Source organism: Pteropus medius, unplaced genomic scaffold (genome assembly GCF_902729225.1).
Source record: "Pteropus medius unplaced genomic scaffold, Ma_sr-lr_union100, whole genome shotgun sequence".
NCBI lineage: Eukaryota > Metazoa > Chordata > Mammalia > Chiroptera > Pteropodidae > Pteropus > Pteropus medius.
Genome location: NW_024342471.1, coordinates 4,751,187 through 4,760,200, shown reverse-complemented (window position 1 = coordinate 4,760,200; position 9,014 = coordinate 4,751,187).

The window sequence follows — 9,014 nt, the reverse complement described above, 5'->3', positions numbered from 1 at the left end:
GCCCAGTCATCAGGGCAGAAAACAGAGAAGTGAGATGGCAGAAAAACAACAGTTGATTTTTACCAGCCGAGGTTACAATACCGAGGCTGAGCCTCAGCTCCCATACCTCAACCCAGAAGGCCCCTCACTCCATACCTTCTTAGACCGAACACTGTGGAGCCCCAGGCGAATCTGAGCAAAAGTTACCGAAACTATTGTTAACACTGACAGGGACTGAGGGTAACGAACGTGATTAAATATCTACAAGAAAATTTAAAAAGCGTTATTAAGACTTTATATAAAGCAGGGATCCAAGAGGCTTATATGTCACCTACTGGAAACCAAAAGAAAAGTGCCTTCTTTGCAGCAGGCTAAAGAGAGACCTTTATATAATAAATCTTCTTTCTGGAAAAAAGAACAGAATACATTTTCATTAATGCCCTGACAGAGAAATAGTCCATTAAACACCATGAACAACCAAGGTGACAAGACATCTCAGAAAGAAAGATAATAATCTCCAGAAAATAAGTTTACAGACATAGAAATATGCAACTTAAATGATAGAGAATTCAGGATGGTACTTCTTAAAAAACTCAGTGAGTTCTGAAACGAGTCATATCAATAATTTCAGGAATTGAAAATACACCTAGATGAGCAGGGCAAGGAGATTGAAACCCTCAAAAGGAACCAAATAGATCTTCTGGAGATAAAATAAACACACTGCAAGAGTTGAAAAATGAAATAGCAAGCTTGGGAAATAGAGTTGACCAAATGGAGAAAAGGATCAGTGATATCAAAGACAGAAATCTAGAAATAAATCAGAAGGAAGAAGAGAGGAACTGAAGAATGAAAAATAATGAAAGAGAAAATCAAGAACTAGCTGATACCATCAAGAGAGGAAACATAAGAATGATAGGCATTATCAAAGGCAAGGAAAAGGAGTAGGGACTAGAAAGCATTTTCAGACAAATCTAAGGAATGAGCTGGAGCTTGGAATTCAAGAAGCCAACAGAACACCCAATTACCTCAACCCAAAAAGGCCTTCACCAAAACACTTCGTATTAAAATTACCAAAAATCAATGACAAAGACAGAATTCTCAGGGCAGCCAGGGAGAAGAAATCGGTAACTTATAAAGGAAAACCCATTAGATTATCATTGGACTTCTCAGCACAAACTTTACAAGCCAGAAAGGAATGGAATCAAATATTTAAACTATTAAGTGAAAGGAACTACCAGCCTAGAATAATGTATCCAGCTAAGCTCTCCTTTAGATATGAAGGAGAAATTAAGACCTTCTCAGGCATACAAAAATTGAGGGAATTCTCCAATATGAATTGCACTACAGGAAATACTGACAGAGGTCAACTCACCTAAAACAAAATGACAAAAAAATATATAATTAGGAGTAAAATACTATCAGGCAAATAGAAGAAGAAGACTGCAACCCTTACTAAGAATGGGGGCATTATAAGCTTAAATAATAAGAAGAGAATTACTATAGCAAGATAGTAATGAACGTGCAACATACATAGAGACAAATTGAGATAACAATGACTGAAAAGGGGAGGATTCGAAGATCCAAATTTGCAAAGAGGAATGGAGATAAGGCACATACAGAAGAAAATGGACCACTGTATATATATAAAACTATCGTTTACATATTGGTAATGGTAACAGAAGATTCAGAACTGAAGTATATAACATAAAACAAGAAGACCCAGAGGCAAAACCTACAATAGCAAACCAAAATAAAGAAAACAGAAACACAAGGACAAGGAAGCAACGAAATGCCAAACTGTCAGAAAGCAAATGATAAAATGGTTATAAGAAGACCTCACATTTCAATAATGGCCCTAAATATAAAGTCACTGAACTTATCAATAAAAAGGCACAGAGTTGCAGAATGATTCAAAAAACAAAACCCAACCACATGCAGCCTCAAGGAGACATATCTCAGCTTCAAAGACAAATATATACTCAAAGTGAAAGGATGGAAAATGATATTTCAAGCGAATGATATTCAGGGAAAAGCAGGAGTAGTGGTACTAGTATCAGACAAAATAGACTTCAAAATAAAAAAGGTAAAGAAAGATACTGAGGGATACTTCATAATGATAAAGGGAATCATGAATTGAGAAGACATAACAATTATTAATATCTATGCTCCCAATCAGGGAGCCCCAAAATATGTAAAGCAATTATTAACAGAACTGAAGGGAGAAACAGACCAAAACATTATCGTAGTAGGGGACCTATATACCCCACTGTTGGATATGGACAGATCATCCAAACAGAAAATCAATAAGGAAATAACACCCTTCAATGACACATTAGACCAACTGGACATAATTGACATTTACAGAGCCTTCCATTCCAAAACAGCTGCTTATACATTCTTCCCTACTGCACCTGCAACATTCTCAAGAATTGACCACATACTGGGTACCAGAGATAATCTCAACAAATATAAGAGGGTTGAAATCATACCAACCATATTCTCTGATCATTATACTTTGAAACTAGAGCTCAGCTGCAAAAAGAAATCAGGAAGAACCACAAATACATGGAGATTAAACAACATGCTACTGAAGAATAACTAGGTCAGAGAAGAAATAACGAGAGATCAAGAGACACATAGAAATGAATGATAATGCCAGTACAACATATCAAAACTTTTCGGACATGGCAAAAGCGGCCATTAGAGGAAAGTTCATATCATTACATGCCTATCTCCAAAAACAAGAATGAGCCCAAATAAACAAGAATGAGCCCAATCTAATGCTTCATCATAAAAAAACTAGAAAAGGAAGAATAAATGAAACCTAAAGTCAGCAGAAGGAAAGAAATAATCAAAATTAGAACAGAAATAAACGAAATTGAAAACAAAAAAATGATAAATGCAACAAAGAGCTGGTTCTTTGTGAAGGTTAATAAAATTGACAAACTCCTGGCTAGACTCACTAAAGAAAAAAGAGAAAGGACACAAATAAACGAAATCAAGGATGAAAGAGGGAAAATTGTGACATCACAGAAATACAAAGGGTCATACAAGAATACTATGAAAAAGTATGTAACACTAAATTTAATAACCGAGAAGAAATGGACCAGTACTTAGAATAATACAACCTTCCTAGGCTGAATCAAGAAGAACTGGAAAATCTAAGTATAGAAATTGAAACAATCATCAAAAACCTAACAAAAAAGTAAAAGTCAAGAACCAGATGGCTTCACCAGTGAATTCTACCAAACATTCAAAGAAAATTTAATGCCTATCCTCTCAAACTCTTCCAAAAAATTGAAGAAGAGGCGATTCTTCCCAACTCATTCTATGAGACTAATATTATTATCCTGATACCAAAACCTGGTAAAGATAACACAGACACAAAAACCACAGACTGATATCTCTCATGAATACAGATGCACAAATCCTAAAGAAGACACTAGCGAAGCAAATACAGCAACATATTAAAAAGGTTATATACCATGATCAAGTGGGCTTCATCCCAGGGACACAGGGATGGTTCCTCATATGCAAATCGATTAATGTGATATACCACATAAACAATTTAAAAAATAAGAATCGTATGATCATATCAATAGATGCAGAAAAAACCTTCGACAAGATACAGCATCCATTTATGATCAAAACACTTAACAAAATCGGTATAGAAGGAAAGTACCTGAACATAATAAAGGCCATATATGACAAAGCTTCAGCCAACATTACACTTAATGGTGAAAAACTAAAAACCTTCCCTCTAAGATCAGGAACAAGGCAAGGATGTCCACTATTATTCAATATAACATTGGAGGTCCTAATGAGTGCAATCGGACAAGGCATCCAAATAGGAAATGAAGAAGTCAAACTGTCACTATTTGCGGATGACATGATTCTCTATATAGAAAACCCTAAAGACTACACAAGAACACTACTAGAAACAATAAGCAAATACAGCAAAGTTTCTGGATACAAAATCAATGTTAAAAAATCCATAGCATTCCTATCCTCTAATAATGAAGTGTCAGAAAAAGTGGAAAAAATAATTCCTTTTGCATTCGCAACAAAAGGAATAAAATACCTAGGTATAAATCTAAGGAAACATGTGAAGGACCTATATCATGAAAACTACAGGATCCTATTAAAAGAAATCGAAGAAGATACAAAGAAATGGAAAGATATTCCATGTTCTTGGATTGGAAGAATCAACATAGTTAAAATGACCATATTATCTAAAGCATTATACAGATTTAATACAATCCCCATCAAAATCCCATTGGCATTTTTTAAAGAGATAGAACAAAAAATCATCAGATTTGTACGGAAGCACAAAAGACCCCGAATTGCCAAAGCCATCCTGAGAAAAAGAATGAGGCTGGAGGCATCACTCTGCTCGACTTCAAATTATACTACAAAGCAACAGTAATCAAAACAGCATGGTATTGGCAGAAAAACAGATACACAGACCAGTGGAACAGAATTGAGAGGCAGAAGTAAATCTATGTTTATATGGGCAAATAATTTTCGACAAAGATGCCAAAAAACATACAGTGGAGAAAGGAAAGCCTCTTCAATAAATGATGCTGGGAAGCCACTTGCAAAAAAATGAGACTAGACTGTTGTCTATCACCACACACCAAAATTAAGACAAAATGGATTAAGGACCTGAATATAAGACCTGAAAGAATAAAATGCATAGAAGAAAACAGGAACAAAACTCAAGGACCTTAGACTTAAGAGGATTTTATGAATTTGACCGTAAAAGCAAAAATAAATGAATGGGATGATATCAAACTAAAAACCTTCTGTTCAGCAAAAGAAACTGTCAACAAGGTAAAGAGACAACCATCCGAATGGAAAAATATATTTGCAAACAGTGCCTCTGATAAGGGTCTAGTATCCAAAATATATAAAGAACTCATACGACTCAATAACAACAAAAAACAAATGATCCAATTAAAAAATGGGCAGACGACCTGAACAGACACTTCTCCCTAGAGGACATGCAGATGGCCAATAAATACATGAAAAGATGCTCAACATCACTAGCTATTAGGGAAATGCAAATCAAAACCACAATGGGATGCTATCTCACACCTGTTAGAATAGCTATAATCAACAGGACAAGTAATAACAAATGTTGAAGAGGATGCAGAGAAAATGGAACCCTCATACACTGCTGGCGGGACTGCAAATTGGTACAGCCTCTATGGAAAACAGCATGGAGGTTCCTCAAAAAATGAAGAATTGATCTACCATATGATCCAGCAATCCTTCTACTGGGTATTTACCCCAAAGACTAGAAAACCCATATTCGAAAATATATTTTCACACTGATGTTCATAGCGGCAATATTCACAATGGCCAGAACATGGAAGCAACTGAAGTGTTCTATGATAGATGATTGGCTAAAGAAGCTGTGGTACATATATACAATGGAATATTACTCATCCATGAGAAGAGGTGAAATACTGCTCCTTGTGACAACATGGATGGACCTCGAGATACTCATGTTAAGCAAAATAAGCCAGACAGAAAAAGTTGCAAATCACATGACATCACTTATATGTGGGATATAAACCTAAAAGCAACAAGTGAACAGGACAAACAAACAGAGACTCATGACATGGACTACAGACTAGTGGTTACCAGAGGGTAGGGGGTGGGTGAGGAGGGAGGAGGTAGACAGGGTAAAAGGGGTCAAATATATGGTGACAGAAAGAAATCTAAATATGGGAGGTGAACGCACAGTGTAAATATATATATGTGTGTGTGTATATATATATATATATATATATACATATACATACATATATATATATATGCAGAAGGGTATATTAAAATCTACTGTGATTGTAAATTGGTCGACTTCTTGTAATTTTATCAATTTTTGCTTAAATATTTTGAGTTTACATTATTGGGTGCATACGAATTTAAAACTGTTATATCCCTCTTTGTGAACTGAACCTTGTATTTAGTGAAATGGATTAAAAACATTGCAAAAGATAAACATAAAATAAAATAAAATAAAGTTCCAGAATGCCTTATACAGTATTTATATTAAAATATGCAATGTAATATTAAATATTACTTAAGAGTTTATGCATGTGTTATACAAATATATAATGTTAAAAATTTGCAAAAATAGCATGATTGGTCCATGGATATTTTTAAAATTATTCTTCATATATTTCAGAATAGAAAAATGCTTATTCACTTAGTGATTCCAAATATGTATGTGTTAATACAAAATCATTCTTACGAAAGCTCTGGATAAAAGGAAAACCTGCTCTGAAAATTAAGAGTTGCTCATGTTTTCTTGTACTGCTTGATTCTCTTTTAGGTGAAGGCAGGGGCAGTTTAAAGCACAATGAGCAGGGTCCAGACTTCCCTGAAGCCCCTTGATGAAAGTCCATCCTTGACACAGCTTTATTGTCAGAGAGAAGGAAATCAGAAGGGTGTGTGGAGAGAGCATATTGGTAGTGGCGATGGGGCTGGCAGAGTGAAGGGCAAGGGTCTTAGGTAACCTGTAGGTCCTTGCAGCCTCTTCTCCCTACTTGATCTCCTTGGAGAGGAAAGGAGACAATGTATCACAGGGCACAAGAGCTGTGGGGGAAATCATTCATTCATTCATTCACTCATTCATTCATGTATTAAATCCACAAATATTTATTGAGCTTTTACTATGCAGCAGGCACTCTGCTTGGCCTGGGTTCATCGTGCAGATTAGAAGTGAAGCCCTTACTCAGTACACCACAACACCTCTTTCTGAGATCTGAACTCCCTTACATATCCACACTCGTCCTGCCTCTAGTGAGCACCTCCAAGTCCCTCGGATAGGTTCTATTAGTTGATTTTGATGGTATCTTATTCATTCCAAAGATATATCATAGAAAAGCTGAAATATATAGCAGTTAATGGGCAGACTTCAGTTTGGGGTCAAAGCTTTTTCCCTCCACCACACCTTAGACTCCCACCTCCAGTGTCCCAAGGCACTGAATTTAAAAACTTTCAAACTCTAGGGCACTACACAAGGCTTAAGATTTGGAAGCCTCTGAGAATTCTGAGATATTTAGAGAAAATAAGTGTTCACAACCTTCTCTTGAGGCTGAAACAGGCTTGTGGCACCTTGTGACAGTGGAAATGTGCCTTGGATACTTTGGCCAACCCAGGACGATGGTCTTTCCTTCCTTTTTAAAGACTAAGGCCTGCCCTCAACTCACCTGTTAAAGATCCTGCCACCTGTGGATGTAAGTGATTGCGAACGTCATTGACAGCAGCACTTTGAAGTCCAGGAGCAACAGCACAAATATGAGAACGGGTATCTCTGGACCTAAATACCAATGGCAGAAGAAGCCCTTACCGGGGCCCTGTGAGTTTAAGTACTTCAGTCTGTTCAGAAGACAGAGGTGGCCCAGCTGCTCACAGGACTGGAGGTGAGCTTGCCTGGACTCCCAGTGGGCTTGTAGGTAGCATGGGCTGCTGTGGAAGTACGATTTTGTGGTGTGGGTGTGGGTGTGTGTCATGGTAAGCCTTATAGTGAGCACCCACTCAGACCCCTGCAATGACACAGTCACCAGCTGCAAGCTTTCTAGGGTATAGGTCCCATCGCTATTGTTTTTGGACATGGGTAGCTCAGCTCCCTTGAATATATGGTCATTCTCCAGACAGGTGAGATGCACACTCTGTGGGTAACCGCCAGGTCTGAGAAGGGTGAAGACTGGGACCCTGCAGTGGAAACTGACAGCCCAGAGGAAGTGGACAATTACTCCAGAGAGTCCACTGTGGGAGCCTGGGTGCTCCTTGAAGATGGGGCCATCTGCCCAGGGCCTGACACTGAGGAAGATGTAGGTACTGGTTAACCGATGCAAACGTGACTAAGCGCAACATGAATGAGAGCTGAATGCACGAGTAAATCTATGCTTGGATGAATGGAAGCATGGGTGGAGAATGAATGGTGTTCTGAGTAAGATGAAAGCAATAGTAAGCTTTTCTTTCTTTTCCACTTTGACCGTCCTGTTACAGGCTATGAAATGGATGAAACTTGAGGACATTGTGCTAAGTGAAATAGGGTCACCACAAAAAGACAAATACTGTATGGTTCTACTAATACGAGATGTGAAGAATAGTCACACAGAGACAGAAAGCAGAATCATGCTTACTAGGTGGAGGGAAGGGAAAAATGTAAGTCATTTAAAGTTTCAGTTTCACAAGATGAAAATTTCTAGATATATTTGGCAATAATGTGAATATAATTAACGGCACTAAATTGTACATTTAAAAATGGTTAGTTTGTTAAAAATAAGAAAGAAGGAAAAGAAAGAAAGAAAGAAAGAAAGAAAGAAAGAAAGAAAGAAAGAAAGAAAGAAAGAAAGAAAGAAAGAGAAAAAGAAAGAAAGAAAGAGAGAGAGAAAGAGAGAGAAAGAAAAAGAGAGAGAGAGGGAGAGAGAAAGAGAGACAGAGAGGGAGAGAGGGAGGGAGGAAGAGAGGAAGGAAGGAAGGAAAGAAGGAAGGAAGGAAGAAGGATAGGAAGGATAAGAAGGAAGAAAGAGAAGCAAGCAAGCAAACAAGGAAGACAGACAGACAGACAGACAGGCAGACTGGAAAAGGACAGAGAGTTTCAACTCTATAGAGCTCACCGAATTGGCTCTATCCAGCCTTACATCTAATTGCCCATGTTTGTGTGTGTGTGTAACAGAATTTAGATTGTGACTCCCTCTCACTGTAATATAGGACTTGGTGGTAAGGTTGTGAGGGAAGAATTCTAGAGCGTTTTCCTATCTCAACTATGGAGGCTACCAATTCTTATCTAAAAGCACTTAATAGTCGCGTATGGTCAACCTGGTCTAGAGTTGGGAATAATAGTGTAGATTCCGTTTTTAGTTTGACAATTTAAAATTTTATTGATTACTATAAAGAAGCAACTATATCATTACTCTCGTGATCATTTCATAATGAAATAAAAGCATTAATGCCAGAAACATATAATAAAAAAATCCTTTACATGAAATAGGTTTAGCTTTTCTGCTCAGTTT